This window comes from Equus asinus, chromosome 24 (genome assembly GCF_041296235.1).
Source record: "Equus asinus isolate D_3611 breed Donkey chromosome 24, EquAss-T2T_v2, whole genome shotgun sequence".
In the NCBI taxonomy this organism is placed as follows: Eukaryota; Metazoa; Chordata; class Mammalia; order Perissodactyla; family Equidae; genus Equus; species Equus asinus.
This window is the reverse complement of record NC_091813.1, coordinates 9,641,354-9,664,376: the sequence shown is the minus strand read 5'-3', so window position 1 is coordinate 9,664,376 and position 23,023 is coordinate 9,641,354.

The window sequence follows — 23,023 nt, the reverse complement described above, 5'->3', positions numbered from 1 at the left end:
TGGGAGAGGATGTTTGCAAACCACACATCGGACAAGGGGTGAAAAGCCCAAAGATACAATCAACTCGCACGTCTCCACAAGAAAAAAAACAAGCCAATGAAAACCTGGTCAAAAGATGGAAGCAGAGATTTCTCCGAAGAAGACAGAAAGAGGGCCAGTAGGTGCATGAAAACTTGTTCACCATCATGAAGTCTCAGGAAAATGCAAATCCAAACTGCAAGGCCATGGCAGCTCACTGTGGTCAGCATGGCTAGAAGGAAGCAGACAGGAAATAACAAGTGTCAGAGAGGAGGTGGAGAGAAGGGAAGCCTCCTGCACTGCTGGTGGGAGTGTAACCCGGTGCAGCCACGATGCCAAAGGTGTGGAACTGCCTCAGAAGTTTAAGTATCCATGTCCCGTATGACCCAGCTATTAATCTGCCGCTTGCTTATCCAAAACAGTCAGAAAGACTACCGCATAAAGACATGTGCATGGCTGTGTTCACCACAGTCTTACTCCTGATATCCAAGACTTGGAAAGCACCCTGGTGTCCAGCAAGGGATGATTGGAGAAGGAAGATGGGCTATAGCCACACAATGGTATACCACTCAGCCGGAACAAATGATGCAATCCAGCCATTTGTGACCACCAGAATGGCTGTGAGGGTTTTAGGGGAAGTGTAACAAGCCCCAGTGAGAAATTCAAATACCATAGAATCTCACTTACAAGGAGAAGAAAAAGCAAGCACTAACCAACAGGTGGCACTGAACATTTGTATGCGGGCTCCCAGAGGCAAAGAGGGGCGGTGACGGAGGGTGAAAGAGAAGATTAGGCACAAGTGTGTGGTGAGGGCCTGTGATTAGTCTTACACTGGTGAAGATGATGTAAGCTACACAGAAGTCTAAAGCAATGAGGATGTGAATCTGGAAGTTATAGTACGTTCTAATGCAGGGTCATGGCTATAAATTCACCTCAAATCAAAAATCCAAAAAGGGGTCCAGAATGATGTCATAAAGCTTTGGGGGCGGAAAGAGTTTACGGAAGGTGAACTTCCAAGGATGGAAAATCACCTCCAAATGCTTACAGATGCTACAGAAAGGCAGACCATTCCAAATAGGTGAAGAGGAATACTACGAAGAGAACATGATCAGTCCTAAACCCATGAACGAACGGAAAATGTTACCGTCCATGATGTTATTACTAATCACCTTCACGAATAATCCAAACAGGCCCACGTCTTCCCAAGTTCAGGCAAAAGGTTGGTCCAAAAGTACAATTCAGGGCCGGCCCTGTGGTGGAGCAGGTAAGTGCCCACATTCCGCTTGGGCGGCCCGGGCCTCACTGTTTCACATTACGAGTGCATATCACATTAGTAGTGTTAGGAAATATAGATTTCATGGTATGGTGCGGGCAGAGATCATAAATAAGCAGCAATTGTGAGGATACGTTATCAATACGCACAAGAAAAGGAACCATAAGAATATTACAATCTATGGAAGTATCTGGTACACTTCCCAAAGGCAGAAGGAAGGAAATCTTGTGACCTGCCAAGGTGGAATTGGCAGAGTGCCACGAGATGACACCATCATCGTGCATCAGAACATTCCCTGGGCAACTTCAACTTGTGAGGGAGTCCAGGACTTTTTCTGGGTAAGGTCCACCCATTTTGCCATCTACCCAAGATATAAGAGATAAAACCCAGGATAATCTTACAGGAGTGACACCAGTGTCTAGAGAGAATGTAGGAGCCCTTTCGAAGTTCAAGGAGAAAGATAGAAACTGACAACAATTGCAGAAAAAGGAAAACTATCCTACCTAGACAGGGTGAGGAGTCAGACTGGTCTGAGATGGCTGTGAAACTCTGTGTGCACGGAGGTTGTCAGGACAACTTCGAATTTTGAGGTCGCTTATGACATCACGGTGAACATGTCCCCCAGGGTGGCCGCATGGTTACAGTCTGAGGATTGGCCTAGGCTAGGCTATTAAAGGGACAGATACCCAGAAACAGGTTTGGCAAACAGAAAGCAGGCACAGAAACTAGAAGAGATAAAACAGAGTCTGATGCAAGGGATAAGAAAGGAACCCTAGGCCACAAGTGAGAATAGAGGGACAGGCACGGAGAGGAGAACATTGTCATCTATTCAAGTCTATGGGGAGGTCATGCTGATTCAAGCTTGCAACTTCATTGGAAACAAGTGGCCGGACTTGGGGTTCATCACACCTACAGTGCCCTTGTGCCTTAAGCATAATGCAAAGTCAAGAAAGATGTCTTGAGGACATTGAAGAGAAGAATCGATGCCTCCTTTCCAAGGCCCATAGCATTCTTTGAAGGTCAGTCTCTTTTTCCGAAGCTCTGGTGTCACGTGGGCCCACTGGGCACATGGTAATGTGTCCCAAGAGATGTCTTGGAAGCCTTGAAGGAATGGAGCCCTGTCACGCTTGGGGTATGTCTCTTTGTTTGGAAGTGCTCTACAAGGGTGCTGAAAAGCACCCTCTTCCACAGGGCTTCGTTCCTTCGTGAAGGCTGCCCTCCCAGGCTAGTGTGCTCTGTTTGCCTCCATCGAAATTCTCTCCCCCTACCTCTTGCCGTAGAAGGATTATTGATTATGTGTTTTGACACCATATGTAAGGAAGTTGCACGAAAATTAGAACTTTACAGTTGTGTTTCAAGAAAAATAAACAGGCCAGGGTAGAGGATGTAGGGCAAACAAATGGCACACCCTATAAAAAGTAAGTAAGCCCGTATCTGGACGGAATCTAGGGGAACGTTCAAGGATCAGGGGTCAAGTTCGAAACTTCCCAAATCCGGAAAAGAGACAGAAAAATATCTTTCCTGGAGAGTGGAATTCATCCGATTTGTCTAAGTTGTCTTGGAAACATTGTGTCCGTGAAGGGGGTTGCCAGGACCACCTCGAATTTGGAGTTTCTGATCTCAGGATGTCAAACCAACCCACATGACCACGTGTTCTCAGTGCTTAGTTTGACCTAGGCTAGGGTAGCCAAGAGTCCTACAAGTGACCGGTGCAAATTCAAGGACAACAACCAAGAGTCACGAAAGCACTCACACCTCACCCTAGAGAACATACAGCGATTAACGAAATACAAACTAATCCCTTGGAATGAAGGAGAACGGACTGATAAGCATGTCTAAGGGAGATAGCTGAGAAAGACCATGACGAGTATACTATGGAAAAGAAAAAGAGGACCCAGAAAATGGAAGGTGAACAGAAATCACACCTGAATTATCCACAATGAAAGATGATGTCCGTCTTTAGACAGACTCTGCTGGAACGTTTGAAAGTCAGAGAAATTCACAAGCCAAAAAACGGCAGCGAAGGTCAAGCATGGGCTAACTGGGAAGGGTGAGTTATGAGACTGCTCCAAGCAGGCTCTGAAACCTGTATCCAGGAAGCATGCTGGACCTCAGAGACACAATTATGACAAATCCTCTGACATCACAATGGACCCGAAAAACAACCTAGCCTCATCTACACAGTGCTAGAGTTGGGCTCACTAGTATATTTAACTCCCATTGCACTCAACTGCACGTTGCCACTGAACATGTAAGTGGCCGGCCGGTGGTGCAGTGGTGAGGTCCGCACCTTCTGGGTCTGTGGCCAAGTATGGGCTGGGTGGAATCCTCGGTTTGGGCCTCCTCACCACTGCTTCAGTTGTTCTGGTGCAGGCGTCCGAGGTAGAGTAGAGGCAGATGGGAAGGGACGTTGGACAGGGCCAGACTTCCACAGCAAATACAGGAGCATTGCCAGCAGATGTGAGCACAGCAATGCACTTGTGCCAAAACAAAACCAATTAAAAGTTGCAAAGAACAGAAAAACTGAAGCTAAGGAAAAAAACAACAAAAAAACAGGAGCTTGCCATTACGAAGAATAGGATCTCTGTGAATAACCTTAGCAAAACAGGTGAATTCTATGTTAATTCAAAAACTAGCAAACCTTTGGGGAAAGAAACTCAAGAAGACACAAGAAAAAAAAAAGATACCGAGGGATCTAGGAATGGAAGGATTAACACACTTGAAAGGTTCATACCGCAGTAAGGAATCTCTGGATTCCATGCAATCCCAGTCAAAGTTGCAGCAGTATTTGCCACAGAGAAGAAGAGAGAATCCTGAAGTTTCTAGCCAGCAACACGAGACCCTGACTAGGCAAAGGAATCCTCAGGAAAACGAACAAAGCAGCACGTGTCACAATTTCTGATTTCAACATAGAGGACGAAGCGCTAGGTACCGAAACGGCACAGTCTGGGCCCCAAAACAGGCATGAAGACCCATGCAAAACAATTGAGAGCCCAGAGCCCAACTCAAACTTACATGGACAGCCCATTTTGGACCAGGGAGCCAAGTGGAGACAGCGGAGAAAGGAGAGTCTCTACAATAAACGGTGCTGGGAAGCCTGCACAGCCACATGGAACACAACGAGAGTACGCCATGATGTTACACCTGGCACACACACCACCTGAAATGGATTAAAGCCTTGAATGGCAGACTTGAAACCGTGAACCTTGTAGGAGAAGACCTAGGCAGAGTGCTCTTTGCCATCTGTCTGAGCCGCCTATTTGGAAGAAGCATGTCTGACTGGGCAAGGGCAACAAAGGAAACAAGAAACAAACGGGACCACATCAGATGCACACACTTCTGCCCACTCAAGGAAACCATCAACTGAATACTAAGACACCACAACAATTGGGAGAGGATGTTTGCAAACCACACATCGGACAAGGGGTGAAAAGCCCAAAGATACAATCAACTCGCACGTCTCCACAAGAAAAAAAACAAGCCAATGAAAACCTGGTCAAAAGATGGAAGCAGAGATTTCTCCGAAGAAGACAGAAAGAGGGCCAGTAGGTGCATGAAAACTTGTTCACCATCATGAAGTCTCAGGAAAATGCAAATCCAAACTGCAAGGCCATGGCAGCTCACTGTGGTCAGCATGGCTAGAAGGAAGCAGACAGGAAATAACAAGTGTCAGAGAGGAGGTGGAGAGAAGGGAAGCCTCCTGCACTGCTGGTGGGAGTGTAACCCGGTGCAGCCACGATGCCAAAGGTGTGGAACTGCCTCAGAAGTTTAAGTATCCATGTCCCGTATGACCCAGCTATTAATCTGCCGCTTGCTTATCCAAAACAGTCAGAAAGACTACCGCATAAAGACATGTGCATGGCTGTGTTCACCACAGTCTTACTCCTGATATCCAAGACTTGGAAAGCACCCTGGTGTCCAGCAAGGGATGATTGGAGAAGGAAGATGGGCTATAGCCACACAATGGTATACCACTCAGCCGGAACAAATGATGCAATCCAGCCATTTGTGACCACCAGAATGGCTGTGAGGGTTTTAGGGGAAGTGTAACAAGCCCCAGTGAGAAATTCAAATACCATAGAATCTCACTTACAAGGAGAAGAAAAAGCAAGCACTAACCAACAGGTGGCACTGAACATTTGTATGCGGGCTCCCAGAGGCAAAGAGGGGCGGTGACGGAGGGTGAAAGAGAAGATTAGGCACAAGTGTGTGGTGAGGGCCTGTGATTAGTCTTACACTGGTGAAGATGATGTAAGCTACACAGAAGTCTAAAGCAATGAGGATGTGAATCTGGAAGTTATAGTACGTTCTAATGCAGGGTCATGGCTATAAATTCACCTCAAATCAAAAATCCAAAAAGGGGTCCAGAATGATGTCATAAAGCTTTGGGGGCGGAAAGAGTTTACGGAAGGTGAACTTCCAAGGATGGAAAATCACCTCCAAATGCTTACAGATGCTACAGAAAGGCAGACCATTCCAAATAGGTGAAGAGGAATACTACGAAGAGAACATGATCAGTCCTAAACCCATGAACGAACGGAAAATGTTACCGTCCATGATGTTATTACTAATCACCTTCACGAATAATCCAAACAGGCCCACGTCTTCCCAAGTTCAGGCAAAAGGTTGGTCCAAAAGTACAATTCAGGGCCGGCCCTGTGGTGGAGCAGGTAAGTGCCCACATTCCGCTTGGGCGGCCCGGGCCTCACTGTTTCACATTACGAGTGCATATCACATTAGTAGTGTTAGGAAATATAGATTTCATGGTATGGTGCGGGCAGAGATCATAAATAAGCAGCAATTGTGAGGATACGTTATCAATACGCACAAGAAAAGGAACCATAAGAATATTACAATCTATGGAAGTATCTGGTACACTTCCCAAAGGCAGAAGGAAGGAAATCTTGTGACCTGCCAAGGTGGAATTGGCAGAGTGCCACGAGATGACACCATCATCGTGCATCAGAACATTCCCTGGGCAACTTCAACTTGTGAGGGAGTCCAGGACTTTTTCTGGGTAAGGTCCACCCATTTTGCCATCTACCCAAGATATAAGAGATAAAACCCAGGATAATCTTACAGGAGTGAAACCAGTGTCTAGAGAGAATGTAGGAGCCCTTTCGAAGTTCAAGGAGAAAGATAGAAACTGACAACAATTGCAGAAAAAGGAAAACTATCCTACCTAGACAGGGTGAGGAGTCAGACTGGTCTGAGATGGCTGTGAAACTCTGTGTGCACGGAGGTTGTCAGGACAACTTCGAATTTTGAGGTCGCTTATGACATCACGGTGAACATGTCTCCCAGGGTGGCCGCATGGTTACAGTCTGAGGATTGGCCTAGGCTAGGCTATTAAAGGGACAGATACCCAGAAACAGGTTTGGCAAACAGAAAGCAGGCACAGAAACTAGAAGAGATAAAACAGAGTCTGATGCAAGGGATAAGAAAGGAACCCTAGGCCACAAGTGAGAATAGAGGGACAGGCACGGAGAGGAGAACATTGTCATCTATTCAAGTCTATGGGGAGGTCATGCTGATTCAAGCTTGCAACTTCATTGGAAACAAGTGGCCGGACTTGGCGTTCATCACACCTACAGTGCCCTTGTGCCTTAAGCATAATGCAAAGTCAAGAAAGATGTCTTGAGGACATTGAAGAGAAGAATCGATGCCTCCTTTCCAAGGCCCATAGCATTCTTTGAAGGTCAGTCTCTTTTTCCGAAGCTCTGGTGTCACGTGGGCCCACTGGGCACATGGTAATGTGTCCCAAGAGATGTCTTGGAAGCCTTGAAGGAATGGAGCCCTGTCACGCTTGGGGTATGTCTCTTTGTTTGGAAGTGCTCTACAAGGGTGCTGAAAAGCACCCTCTTCCACAGGGCTTCGTTCCTTCGTGAAGGCTGCCCTCCCAGGCTAGTGTGCTCTGTTTGCCTCCATCGAAATTCTCTCCCCCTACCTCTTGCCGTAGAAGGATTATTGATTATGTGTTTTGACACCACATGTAAGGAAGTTGCACGAAAATTAGAACTTTACAGTTGTGTTTCAAGAAAAATAAACAGGCCAGGGTAGAGGATGTAGGGCAAACAAATGGCACACCCTATAAAAATTAAGTAAGCCCGTATCTGGACGGAATCTAGGGGAACGTTCAAGGATCAGGGGTCAAGTTCGAAACTTCCCAAATCCAGAAAAGAGACAGAAAAATATCTTTCCTGGAGAGTGGAATTCATCCGATTTGTCTAAGTTGTCTTGGAAACATTGTGTCCGTGAAGGGGGTTGCCAGGACCACCTCGAATTTGGAGTTTCTGATCTCAGGATGTCAAACCAACCCACATGACCACGTGTTCTCAGTGCTTAGTTTGACCTAGGCTAGGGTAGCCAAGAGTCCTACAAGTGACCGGTGCAAATTCAAGGACAACAACCAAGAGTCACGAAAGCACTCACACCTCACCCTAGAGAACATACAGCGATTAAAGAAATACAAACTAATCCCTCGGAATGAAGGAGAACGGACTGATAAGCATGTCTAAGGGAGATAGCTGAGAAAGACCATGACGAGTATACTATGGAAAAGAAAAAGAGGACCCAGAAAATGGAAGGTGAACAGAAATCACACCTGAATTATCCACAATGAAAGATGATGTCCGTCTTTAGACAGACTCTGCTGGAACGTTTGAAAGTCAGAGAAATTCACAAGCCAAAAAACGGCAGCGAAGGTCAAGCATGGGCTAACTGGGAAGGGTGAGTTATGAGACTGCTCCAAGCAGGCTCTGAAACCTGTATCCAGGAAGCATGCTGGACCTCAGAGACACAATTATGACAAATCCTCTGACATCACAATGGACCCGAAAAACAACCTAGCCTCATCTACACAGTGCTAGAGTTGGGCTCACTAGTATATTTAACTCCCATTGCACTCAACTGCACGTTGCCACTGAACATGTAAGTGGCCGGCCGGTGGTGCAGTGGTGAGGTCCGCACCTTCTGGGTCTGTGGCCCAGTATGGGCTGGGTGGAATCCTCGGTTTGGGCCTCCTCACCACTGCTTCAGTTGTTCTGGTGCAGGCGTCCGAGGTAGAGTAGAGGCAGATGGGAAGGGACGTTGGACAGGGCCACACTTCCACAGCAAATACAGGAGCATTGCCAGCAGATGTGAGCACAGCAATGCACTTGTGCCAAAACAAAACCAATTAAAAGTTGCAAAGAATAGAAAAACTGAAGCTAAGGAAAAAAAAAAACAAAAAAACAGGAGCTTGCCATTACGAAGAATAGGATCTCTGTGAATACCCTTAGCAAAACAGGTGAATTCTATGTTAATTCAAAAACTAGCAAACCTTTGGGGAAAGAAACTCAAGAAGACACAAGAAAAAAAAAGATATCGAGGGATCTAGGAATGGAAGGATTAACACACTTGAAAGGTTCATACCGCAGTAAGGAATCTCTGGATTCCATGCAATCCCAGTCAAAGTTGCAGCAGTATTTGCCACAGAGAAGAAGAGAGAATCCTGAAGTTTCTAGCCAGCAACACGAGACCCTGACTAGGCAAAGGAATCCTCAGGAAAACGAACAAAGCAGCACGTGTCACAATTTCTGATTTCAACATAGAGGACGAAGCGCTAGGTACCGAAACGGCACAGTCTGGGCCCCAAAACAGGCATGAAGACCCATGCAAAACAATTGAGAGCCCAGAGCCCAACTCAAACTTACATGGACAGCCCATTTTGGACCAGGGAGCCAAGTGGAGACAGCGGAGAAAGGAGAGTCTCTACAATAAACGGTGCTGGGAAGCCTGCACAGCCACATGGAACACAACGAGAGTACACCATGATGTTACACCTGGCACACACACCACCTGAAGTGGATTAAAGCCTTGAATGGCAGACTTGAAACCGTGAACCTTGTAGGAGAAGACCTAGGCAGAGTGCTCTTTGCCATCTGTCTGAGCCGCCTATTTGGAAGAAGCATGTCTGACTGGGCAAGGGCAACAAAGGAAACAAGAAACAAACGGGACCACATCAAATGCACACACTTCTGCCCACTCAAGGAAACCATCAACTGAATACTAAGACACCACAACAATTGGGAGAGGATGTTTGCAAACCACACATCGGACAAGGGGTGAAAAGCCCAAAGATACAATCAACTCGCACGTCTCCACAAGAAAAAAAACAAGCCAATGAAAACCTGGTCAAAAGATGGAAGCAGAGATTTCTCCGAAGAAGACAGAAAGAGGGCCAGTAGGTGCATGAAAACTTGTTCACCATCATGAAGTCTCAGGAAAATGCAAATCCAAACTGCAAGGCCATGGCAGCTCACTGTGGTCAGCATGGCTAGAAGGAAGCAGACAGGAAATAACAAGTGTCAGAGAGGAGGTGGAGAGAAGGGAAGCCTCCTGCACTGCTGGTGGGAGTGTAACCCGGTGCAGCCACGATGCCAAAGGTGTGGAACTGCCTCAGAAGTTTAAGTATCCATGTCCCGTATGACCCAGCTATTAATCTGCCGCTTGCTTATCCAAAACAGTCAGAAAGACTACCGCATAAAGACATGTGCATGGCTGTGTTCACCACAGTCTTACTCCTGATATCCAAGACTTGGAAAGCACCCTGGTGTCCAGCAAGGGATGATTGGAGAAGGAAGATGGGCTATAGCCACACAATGGTATACCACTCAGCCGGAACAAATGATGCAATCCAGCCATTTGTGACCACCAGAATGGCTGTGAGGGTTTTAGGGGAAGTGTAACAAGCCCCAGTGAGAAATTCAAATACCATAGAATCTCACTTACAAGGAGAAGAAAAAGCAAGCACTAACCAACAGGTGGCACTGAACATTTGTATGCGGGCTCCCAGAGGCAAAGAGGGGCGGTGACGGAGGGTGAAAGAGAAGATTAGGCACAAGTGTGTGGTGAGGGCCTGTGATTAGTCTTACACTGGTGAAGATGATGTAAGCTACACAGAAGTCTAAAGCAATGAGGATGTGAATCTGGAAGTTATAGTACGTTCTAATGCAGGGTCATGGCTATAAATTCACCTCAAATCAAAAATCCAAAAAGGGGTCCAGAATGATGTCATAAAGCTTTGGGGGCGGAAAGAGTTTACGGAAGGTGAACTTCCAAGGATGGAAAATCACCTCCAAATGCTTACAGATGCTACAGAAAGGCAGACCATTCCAAATAGGTGAAGAGGAATACTACGAAGAGAACATGATCAGTCCTAAACCCATGAACGAACGGAAAATGTTACCGTCCATGATGTTATTACTAATCACCTTCACGAATAATCCAAACAGGCCCACGTCTTCCCAAGTTCAGGCAAAAGGTTGGTCCAAAAGTACAATTCAGGGCCGGCCCTGTGGTGGAGCAGGTAAGTGCCCACATTCCGCTTGGGCGGCCCGGGCCTCACTGTTTCACATTACGAGTGCATATCACATTAGTAGTGTTAGGAAATATAGATTTCATGGTATGGTGCGGGCAGAGATCATAAATAAGCAGCAATTGTGAGGATACGTTATCAATACGCACAAGAAAAGGAACCATAAGAATATTACAATCTATGGAAGTATCTGGTACACTTCCCAAAGGCAGAAGGAAGGAAATCTTGTGACCTGCCAAGGTGGAATTGGCAGAGTGCCACGAGATGACACCATCATCGTGCATCAGAACATTCCCTGGGCAACTTCAACTTGTGAGGGAGTCCAGGACTTTTTCTGGGTAAGGTCCACCCATTTTGCCATCTACCCAAGATATAAGAGATAAAACCCAGGATAATCTTACAGGAGTGAAACCAGTGTCTAGAGAGAATGTAGGAGCCCTTTCGAAGTTCAAAGAGAAAGATAGAAACTGACAACAATTGCAGAAAAAGGAAAACTATCTTACCTAGACAGGGTGAGGAGTCAGACGGGTCTGAGATGGCTGTGAAACTCTGTGTGCACGGAGGTTGTCAGGACAACTTCGAATTTTGAGGTCGCTTATGACATCACGGTGAACATGTCCCCCAGGGTGGCCGCATGGTTACAGTCTGAGGATTGGCCTAGGCTAGGCTATTAAAGGGACAGATACCCAGAAACAGGTTTGGCAAACAGAAAGCAGGCACAGAAACTAGAAGAGATAAAACAGAGTCTGATGCAAGGGATAAGAAAGGAACCCTAGGCCACAAGTGAGAATAGAGGGACAGGCACGGAGAGGAGAACATTGTCATCTATTCAAGTCTATGGGGAGGTCATGCTGATTCAAGCTTGCAACTTCATTGGAAACAAGTGGCCGGACTTGGCGTTCATCACACCTACAGTGCCCTTGTGCCTTAAGCATAATGCAAAGTCAAGAAAGATGTCTTGAGGACATTGAAGAGAAGAATCGATGCCTCCTTTCCAAGGCCCATAGCATTCTTTGCAGGTCAGTCTCTTTTTCCGAAGCTCTGGTGTCACGTGGGCCCACTGGGCACATGGTAATGTGTCCCAAGAGATGTCTTGGAAGCCTTGAAGGAATGGAGCCCTGTCACGCTTGGGGTATGTCTCTTTGTTTGGAAGTGCTCTACAAGGGTGCTGAAAAGCACCCTCTTCCACAGGGCTTCGTTCCTTCGTGAAGGCTGCCCTCCCAGGCTAGTGTGCTCTGTTTGCCTCCATCGAAATTCTCTCCCCTTACCTCTTGCCGTAGAAGGATTATTGATTATGTGTTTTGACACCACATGTAAGGAAGTTGCACGAAAATTAGAACTTTACAGTTGTGTTTCAAGAAAAATAAACAGGCCAGGGTAGAGGATGTAGGGCAAACAAATGGCACACCCTATAAAAATTAAGTAAGCCCGTATCTGGACGGAATCTAGGGGAACGTTCAAGGATCAGGGGTCAAGTTCGAAACTTCCCAAATCCGGAAAAGAGACAGAAAAATATCTTTCCTGGAGAGTGGAATTCATCCGATTTGTCTAAGTTGTCTTGGAAACATTGTGTCCGTGAAGGGGGTTGCCAGGACCACCTCGAATTTGGAGTTTCTGATCTCAGGATGTCAAACCAACCCACATGACCACGTGTTCTCAGTGCTTAGTTTGACCTAGGCTAGGGTAGCCAAGAGTCCTACAAGTGACCGGTGCAAATTCAAGGACAACAACCAAGAGTCACGAAAGCACTCACACCTCACCCTAGAGAACATACAGCGATTAAAGAAATACAAACTAATCCCTCGGAATGAAGGAGAACGGACTGATAAGCATGTCTAAGGGAGATAGCTGAGAAAGACCATGACGAGTATACTATGGAAAAGAAAAAGAGGACCCAGAAAATGGAAGGTGAACAGAAATCACACCTGAATTATCCACAATGAAAGATGATGTCCGTCTTTAGACAGACTCTGCTGGAACGTTTGAAAGTCAGAGAAATTCACAAGCCAAAAAACGGCAGCGAAGGTCAAGCATGGGCTAACTGGGAAGGGTGAGTTATGAGACTGCTCCAAGCAGGCTCTGAAACCTGTATCCAGGAAGCATGCTGGACCTCAGAGACACAATTATGACAAATCCTCTGACATCACAATGGACCCGAAAAACAACCTAGCCTCATCTACACAGTGCTAGAGTTGGGCTCACTAGTATATTTAACTCCCGTTGCACTCAACTGCACGTTGCCACTGAACATGTAAGTGGCCGGCCGGTGGTGCAGTGGTGAGGTCCGCACCTTCTGGGTCTGTGGCCCAGTATGGGCTGGGTGGAATCCTCGGTTTGGGCCTCCTCACCACTGCTTCAGTTGTTCTGGTGCAGGCGTCCGAGGTAGAGTAGAGGCAGATGGGAAGGGACGTTGGACAGGGCCAGACTTCCACAGCAAATACAGGAGCATTGCCAGCAGATGTGAGCACAGCAATGCACTTGTGCCAAAACAAAACCAATTAAAAGTTGCAAAGAATAGAAAAACTGAAGCTAAGGAAAAAAAAAAACAAAAAAACAGGAGCTTGCCATTACGAAGAATAGGATCTCTGTGAATAACCTTAGCAAAACAGGTGAATTCTATGTTAATTCAAAAACTAGCAAACCTTTGGGGAAAGAAACTCAAGAAGACACAAGAAAAAAAAAGATATCGAGGGATCTAGGAATGGAAGGATTAACACACTTGAAAGGTTCATACCGCAGTAAGGAATCTCTGGATTCCATGCAATCCCAGTCAAAGTTGCAGCAGTATTTGCCACAGAGAAGAAGAGAGAATCCTAAAGTTTCTAGCCAGCAACGCGAGACCCTGACTAGGCAAAGGAATCCTCAGGAAAACGAACAAAGCAGCACGTGTCACAATTTCTGATTTCAACATAGAGGACGAAGCGCTAGGTACCGAAACGGCACAGTCTGGGCCCCAAAACAGGCATGAAGACCCATGCAAAACAATTGAGAGCCCAGAGCCCAACTCAAACTTACATGGACAGCCCATTTTGGACCAGGGAGCCAAGTGGAGACAGCGGAGAAAGGAGAGTCTCTACAATAAACGGTGCTGGGAAGCCTGCACAGCCACATGGAACACAACGAGAGTACACCATGATGTTACACCTGGCACACACACCACCTGAAATGGATTAAAGCCTTGAATGGCAGACTTGAAACCGTGAACCTTGTAGGAGAAGACCTAGGCAGAGTGCTCTTTGCCATCTGTCTGAGCCGCCTATTTGGAAGAAGCATGTCTGACTGGGCAAGGGCAACAAAGGAAACAAGAAACAAACGGGACCACATCAAATGCACACACTTCTGCCCACTCAAGGAAACCATCAACTGAATACTAAGACACCACAACAATTGGGAGAGGATGTTTGCAAACCACACATCGGACAAGGGGTGAAAAGCCCAAAGATACAATCAACTCGCACGTCTCCACAAGAAAAAAAAACAAGCCAATGAAAACCTGGTCAAAAGATGGAAGCAGAGATTTCTCCGAAGAAGACAGAAAGAGGGCCAGTAGGTGCATGAAAACTTGTTCACCATCATGAAGTCTCAGGAAAATGCAAATCCAAACTGCAAGGCCATGGCAGCTCACTGTGGTCAGCATGGCTAGAAGGAAGCAGACAGGAAATAACAAGTGTCAGAGAGGAGGTGGAGAGAAGGGAAGCCTCCTGCACTGCTGGTGGGAGTGTAACCCGGTGCAGCCACGATGCCAAAGGTGTGGAACTGCCTCAGAAGTTTAAGTATCCATGTCCCGTATGACCCAGCTATTAATCTGCCGCTTGCTTATCCAAAAAAGTCAGAAAGACTACCGCATAAAGACATGTGCATGGCTGTGTTCACCACAGTCTTACTCCGGATATCCAAGACTTGGAAAGCACCCTGGTGTCCAGCAAGGGATGATTGGAGAAGGAAGATGGGCTATAGCCACACAATGGTATACCACTCAGCCGGAACAAATGATGCAATCCAGCCATTTGTGACCACCAGAATGGCTGTGAGGGTTTTAGGGGAAGTGTAACAAGCCCCAGTGAGAAATTCAAATACCATAGAATCTCACTTACAAGGAGAAGAAAAAGCAAGCACTAACCAACAGGTGGCACTGAACATTTGTATGCGGGCTCCCAGAGGCAAAGAGGGGCGGTGACGGAGGGTGAAAGAGAAGATTAGGCACAAGTGTGTGGTGAGGGCCTGTGATTAGTCTTACACTGGTGAAGATGATGTAAGCTACACAGAAGTCTAAAGCAATGAGGATGTGAATCTGGAAGTTATAGTACGTTCTAATGCAGGGTCATGGCTATAAATTCACCTCAAATCAAAAATCCAAAAAGGGGTCCAGAATGATGTCATAAAGCTTTGGGGGCGGAAAGAGTTTACAGAAGGTGAACTTCCAAGGATGGAAAATCACCTCCAAATGCTTACAGATGCTACAGAAAGGCAGACCATTCCAAATAGGTGAAGAGGAATACTACGAAGAGAACATGATCAGTCCTAAACCCATGAACGAACGGAAAATGTTACCGTCCATGATGTTATTACTAATCACCTTCACGAATAATCCAAACAGGCCCACGTCTTCCCAAGTTCAGGCAAAAGGTTGGTCCAAAAGTACAATTCAGGGCCGGCCCTGTGGTGGAGCAGGTAAGTGCCCACATTCCGCTTGGGCGGCCCGGGCCTCACTGTTTCACATTACGAGTGCATATCACATTAGTAGTGTTAGGAAATATAGATTTCATGGTATGGTGCGGGCAGAGATCATAAATAAGCAGCAATTGTGAGGATACGTTATCAATACGCACAAGAAAAGGAACCATAAGAATATTACAATCTATGGAAGTATCTGGTACACTTCCCAAAGGCAGAAGGAAGGAAAACTTGTGACCTGCCAAGGTGGAATTGGCAGAGTGCCACGAGATGACACCATCATCGTGCATCAGAACATTCCCTGGGCAACTTCAACTTGTGAGGGAGTCCAGGACTTTTTCTGGGTAAGGTCCACCCATTTTGCCATCTACCCAAGATATAAGAGATAAAACCCAGGATAGTCTTACAGGAGTGAAACCAGTGTCTAGAGAGAATGTAGGAGCCCTTTCGAAGTTCAAGGAGAAAGATAGAAACTGACAACAATTGCAGAAAAAGGAAAACTATCCTACCTAGACAGGGTGAGGAGTCAGACGGGTCTGAGATGGCTGTGAAACTCTGTGTGCACGGAGGTTGTCAGGACAACTTCGAATTTTGAGGTCGCTTATGACATCACGGTGAACATGTCCCCCAGGGTGGCCGCATGGTTACAGTCTGAGGATTGGCCTAGGCTAGGCTATTAAAGGGACAGATACCCAGAAACAGGTTTGGCAAACAGAAAGCAGGCACAGAAACTAGAAGAGATAAAACAGAGTCTGATGCAAGGGATAAGAAAGGAACCCTAGGCCACAAGTGAGAATAGAGGGACAGGCACGGAGAGGAGAACATTGTCATCTATTCAAGTCTATGGGGAGGTCATGCTGATTCAAGCTTGCAACTTCATTGGAAACAAGTGGCCGGACTTGGCGTTCATCACACCTACAGTGCCCTTGTGCCTTAAGCATAATGCAAAGTCAAGAAAGATGTCTTGAGGACATTGAAGAGAAGAATCGATGCCTCCTTTCCAAGGCCCATAGCATTCTTTGCAGGTCAGTCTCTTTTTCCGAAGCTCTGGTGTCACGTGGGCCCACTGGGCACATGGTAATGTGTCCCAAGAGATGTCTTGGAAGCCTTGAAGGAATGGAGCCCTGTCACGCTTGGGGTATGTCTCTTTGTTTGGAAGTGCTCTACAAGGGTGCTGAAAAGCACCCTCTTCCACAGGGCTTCGTTCCTTCGTGAAGGCTGCCCTCCCAGGCTAGTGTGCTCTGTTTGCCTCCATCGAAATTCTCTCCCCCTACCTCTTGCCGTAGAAGGATTATTGATTATGTGTTTTGACACCATATGTAAGGAAGTTGCACGAAAATTAGAACTTTACAGTTGTGTTTCAAGAAAAATAAACAGGCCAGGGTAGAGGATGTAGGGCAAACAAATGGCACACCCTATAAAAATTAAGTAAGCCCGTATCTGGACGGAATCTAGGGGAACGTTCAAGGATCAGGGGTCAAGTTCGAAACTTCCCAAATCCGGAAAAGAGACAGAAAAATATCTTTCCTGGAGAGTGGAATTCATCCGATTTGTCTAAGTTGTCTTGGAAACATTGTGTCCGTGAAGGGGGTTGCCAGGACCACCTCGAATTTGGAGTTTCTGATCTCAGGATGTCAAACCAACCCACATGACCACGTGTTCTCAGTGCTTAGTTTGACCTAGGCTAGGATAGCCAAGAGTCCTACAAGTGACCGGTGCAAATTCAAGGACAACAACCAAGAGTCACGAAAGCACTCACACCTCACCCTAGAGAACATACAGCGATTAAAGAAATACAAACTAATCCCTTGGAATGAAGGAGAACGGACTGATAAGCATGTCTAAGGGAGATAGCTGAGAAAGACCATGACGAGTATACTATGGAAAAGAAAAAGAGGACCCAGAAAATGGAAGGTGAACAGAAATCACACCTGAATTATCCACAATGAAAGATGATGTCCGTCTTTAGACAGACTCTGCTGGAACGTTTGAAAGTCAGAGAAATTCACAAGCCAAAAAACGGCAGCGAAGGTCAAGCATGGGCTAACTGGGAAGGGTGAGTTATGAGACTGCTCCAAGCAGGCTCTGAAACCTGTATCCAGGAAGCATGCTGGACCTCAGAGACACAATTATGACAAATCCTCTGACATCACAATGGACCCGAAAAACAACCTAGCCTCATCTACACAGTGCTAGAGTTGGGCTCACTAGTATATTTAACTCCCATTGCACTCAACTGCACGTTGCCACTGAACATGTAAGTGGCCGGCCGGTGGTGCAGTGGTGAGGTCCGCACCTTCTGGGTCTGTGGCCCAGTATGGGCTGGGTGGAATCCTCGGTTTGGGCCTCCTCACCACTGCTTCAGTTGTTCTGGTGCAGGCGTCCGAGGTAGAGTAGAGGCAGATGGGAAGGGACGTTGGACAGGGCCAGACTTCCACAGCAAATACAGGAGCATTGCCAGCAGATGTGAGCACAGCAATGCACTTGTGCCAAAACAAAACCAATTAAAAGTTGCAAAGAACAGAAAAACTGAAGCTAAGGAAAAAAAAAACAAAAAAACAGGAGCTTCCCATTACGAAGAATAGGATCTCTGTGAATAACCTTAGCAAAACAGGTGAATTCTATGTTAATTCAAAAACTAGCAAACCTTTGGGGAAAGAAGCTCAAGAAGACACAAGAAAAAAAAAGATATCGAGGGATCTAGGAATGGAAGGATTAACACACTTGAAAGGTTCATACCGCAGTAAGGAATCTCTGGATTCCATGCAATCCCAGTCAAAGTTGCAGCAGTATTTGCCACAGAGAAGAAGAGAGAATCCTGAAGTTTCCAGCCAGCAACACGAGACCCTGACTAGGCAAAGGAATCCTCAGGAAAACGAACAAAGCAGCACGTGTCACAATTTCTGATTTCAACATAGAGGACGAAGCGCTAGGTACCGAAACGGCACAGTCTGGGCCCCAAAACAGGCATGAAGACCCGTGCAAAACAATTGAGAGCCCAGAGCCCAACTCAAACTTACATGGACAGCCCATTTTGGACCAGGGAGCCAAGTGGAGACAGCGGAGAAAGGAGAGTCTCTACAATAAACGGTGCTGGGAAGCCTGCACAGCCACATGGAACACAACGAGAGTACACCATGATGTTACACCTGGCACACACACCACCTGAAGTGGATTAAAGCCTTGAATGGCAGACTTGAAACCGTGAACCTTGTAGGAGAAGACCTAGGCAGAGTGCTCTTTGCCATCTGTCTGAGCCGCCTATTTGGAAGAAGCATGTCTGACTGGGCAAGGGCAACAAAGGAAACAAGAAACAAACGGGACCACATCAAATGCACACACTTCTGCCCACTCAAGGAAACCATCAACTGAATACTAAGACACCACAACAATTGGGAGAGGATGTTTGCAAACCACACATCGGACAAGGGGTGAAAAGCCCAAAGATACAATCAACTCGCACGTCTCCACAAGAAAAAAAACAAGCCAATGAAAACCTGGTCAAAAGATGGAAGCAGAGATTTCTCCGAAGAAGACAGAAAGAGGGCCAGTAGGTGCATGAAAACTTGTTCACCATCATGAAGTCTCAGGAAAATGCAAATCCAAACTGCAAGGCCATGGCAGCTCACTGTGGTCAGCATGGCTAGAAGGAAGCAGACAGGAAATAACAAGTGTCAGAGAGGAGGTGGAGAGAAGGGAAGCCTCCTGCACTGCTGGTGGGAGTGTAACCCGGTGCAGCCACGATGCCAAAGGTGTGGAACTGCCTCAGAAGTTTAAGTATCCATGTCCCGTATGACCCAGCTATTAATCTGCCGCTTGCTTATCCAAAAAAGTCAGAAAGACTACCGCATAAAGACATGTGCATGGCTGTGTTCACCACAGTCTTACTCCGGATATCCAAGACTTGGAAAGCACCCTGGTGTCCAGCAAGGGATGATTGGAGAAGGAAGATGGGCTATAGCCACACAATGGTATACCACTCAGCCGGAACAAATGATGCAATCCAGCCATTTGTGACCACCAGAATGGCTGTGAGGGTTTTAGGGGAAGTGTAACAAGCCCCAGTGAGAAATTCAAATACCATAGAATCTCACTTACAAGGCGAAGAAAAAGCAAGCACTAACCATCAGGTGGCACTGAACATTTGTATGCGGGCTCCCAGAGGCAAAGAGGGGCGGTGACGGAGGGTGAAAGAGAAGATTAGGCACAAGTGTGTGGTGAGGGCCTGTGATTAGTCTTACACTGGTGAAGATGATGTAAGCTACACAGAAGTCTAAAGCAATGAGGATGTGAATCTGGAAGTTATAGTACGTTCTAATGCAGGGTCATGGCTATAAATTCACCTCAAATCAAAAATCCAAAAAGGGGTCCAGAATGATGTCATAAAGCTTTGGGGGCGGAAAGAGTTTACGGAAGGTGAACTTCCAAGGATGGAAAATCACCTCCAAATGCTTACAGATGCTACAGAAAGGCAGACCATTCCAAATAGGTGAAGAGGAATACTACGAAGAGAACATGATCAGTCCTAAACCCATGAACGAACGGAAAATGTTACCGTCCATGATGTTATTACTAATCACCTTCACGAATAATCCAAACAGGCCCACGTCTTCCCAAGTTCAGGCAAAAGGTTGGTCCAAAAGTACAATTCAGGGCCGGCCCTGTGGTGGAGCAGGTAAGTGCCCACATTCCGCTTGGGCGGCCCGGGCCTCACTGTTTCACATTACGAGTGCATATCACATTAGTAGTGTTAGGAAATATAGATTTCATGGTATGGTGCGGGCAGAGATCATAAATAAGCAGCAATTGTGAGGATACGTTATCAATACGCACAAGAAAAGGAACCATAAGAATATTACAATCTATGGAAGTATCTGGTACACTTCCCAAAGGCAGAAGGAAGGAAATCTTGTGACCTGCCAAGGTGGAATTGGCAGAGTGCCACGAGATGACACCATCATCGTGCATCAGAACATTCCCTGGGCAACTTCAACTTGTGAGGGAGTCCAGGACTTTTTCTGGGTAAGGTCCACCCATTTTGCCATCTACCCAAGATATAAGAGATAAAACCCAGGATAATCTTACAGGAGTGAAACCAGTGTCTAGAGAGAATGTAGGAGCCCTTTCGAAGTTCAAGGAGAAAGATAGAAACTGACAACAATTGCAGAAAAAGGAAAACTATCTTACCTAGACAGGGTGAGGAGTCAGACGGGTCTGAGATGGCTGTGAAACTCTGTGTGCACGGAGGTTGTCAGGACAACTTCGAATTTTGAGGTCGCTTATGACATCACGGTGAACATGTCCCCCAGGGTGGCCGCATGGTTACAGTCTGAGGATTGGCCTAGGCTAGGCTATTAAAGGGACAGATACCCAGAAACAGGTTTGGCAAACAGAAAGCAGGCACAGAAACTAGAAGAGATAAAACAGAGTCTGATGCAAGGGATAAGAAAGGAACCCTAGGCCACAAGTGAGAATAGAGGGACAGGCACGGAGAGGAGAACATTGTCATCTATTCAAGTCTATGGGGAGGTCATGCTGATTCAAGCTTGCAACTTCATTGGAAACAAGTGGCCGGACTTGGCGTTCATCACACCTACAGTGCCCTTGTGCCTTAAGCATAATGCAAAGTCAAGAAAGATGTCTTGAGGACATTGAAGAGAAGAATCGATGCCTCCTTTCCAAGGCCCATAGCATTCTTTGCAGGTCAGTCTCTTTTTCCGAAGCTCTGGTGTCACGTGGGCCCACTGGGCACATGGTAATGTGTCCCAAGAGATGTCTTGGAAGCCTTGAAGGAATGGAGCCCTGTCACGCTTGGGGTATGTCTCTTTGTTTGGAAGTGCTCTACAAGGGTGCTGAAAAGCACCCTCTTCCACAGGGCTTCGTTCCTTCGTGAAGGCTGCCCTCCCAGGCTAGTGTGCTCTGTTTGCCTCCATCGAAATTCTCTCCCCTTACCTCTTGCCGTAGAAGGATTATTGATTATGTGTTTTGACACCACATGTAAGGAAGTTGCACGAAAATTAGAACTTTACAGTTGTGTTTCAAGAAAAATAAACAGGCCAGGGTAGAGGATGTAGGGCAAACAAATGGCACACCCTATAAAAATTAAGTAAGCCCGTATCTGGACGGAATCTAGGGGAACGTTCAAGGATCAGGGGTCAAGTTCGAAACTTCCCAAATCCGGAAAAGAGACAGAAAAATATCTTTCCTGGAGAGTGGAATTCATCCGATTTGTCTAAGTTGTCTTGGAAACATTGTGTCCGTGAAGGGGGTTGCCAGGACCACCTCGAATTTGGAGTTTCTGATCTCAGGATGTCAAACCAACCCACATGACCACGTGTTCTCAGTGCTTAGTTTGACCTAGGCTAGGGTAGCCAAGAGTCCTACAAGTGACCGGTGCAAATTCAAGGACAACAACCAAGAGTCACGAAAGCACTCACACCTCACCCTAGAGAACATACAGCGATTAAAGAAATACAAACTAATCCCTCGGAATGAAGGAGAACGGACTGATAAGCATGTCTAAGGGAGATAGCTGAGAAAGACCATGACGAGTATACTATGGAAAAGAAAAAGAGGACCCAGAAAATGGAAGGTGAACAGAAATCACACCTGAATTATCCACAATGAAAGATGATGTCCGTCTTTAGACAGACTCTGCTGGAACGTTTGAAAGTCAGAGAAATTCACAAGCCAAAAAACGGCAGCGAAGGTCAAGCATGGGCTAACTGGGAAGGGTGAGTTATGAGACTGCTCCAAGCAGGCTCTGAAACCTGTATCCAGGAAGCATGCTGGACCTCAGAGACACAATTATGACAAATCCTCTGACATCACAATGGACCCGAAAAACAACCTAGCCTCATCTACACAGTGCTAGAGTTGGGCTCACTAGTATATTTAACTCCCGTTGCACTCAACTGCACGTTGCCACTGAACATGTAAGTGGCCGGCCGGTGGTGCAGTGGTGAGGTCCGCACCTTCTGGGTCTGTGGCCCAGTATGGGCTGGGTGGAATCCTCGGTTTGGGCCTCCTCACCACTGCTTCAGTTGTTCTGGTGCAGGCGTCCGAGGTAGAGTAGAGGCAGATGGGAAGGGACGTTGGACAGGGCCAGACTTCCACAGCAAATACAGGAGCATTGCCAGCAGATGTGAGCACAGCAATGCACTTGTGCCAAAACAAAACCAATTAAAAGTTGCAAAGAATAGAAAAACTGAAGCTAAGGAAAAAAAAAAACAAAAAAACAGGAGCTTGCCATTACGAAGAATAGGATCTCTGTGAATACCCTTAGCAAAACAGGTGAATTCTATGTTAATTCAAAAACTAGCAAACCTTTGGGGAAAGAAACTCAAGAAGACACAAGAAAAAAAAAGATATCGAGGGATCTAGGAATGGAAGGATTAACACACTTGAAAGGTTCATACCGCAGTAAGGAATCTCTGGATTCCATGCAATCCCAGTCAAAGTTGCAGCAGTATTTGCCACAGAGAAGAAGAGAGAATCCTAAAGTTTCTAGCCAGCAACGCGAGACCCTGACTAGGCAAAGGAATCCTCAGGAAAACGAACAAAGCAGCACGTGTCACAATTTCTGATTTCAACATAGAGGACGAAGCGCTAGGTACCGAAACGGCACAGTCTGGGCCCCAAAACAGGCATGAAGACCCATGCAAAACAATTGAGAGCCCAGAGCCCAACTCAAACTTACA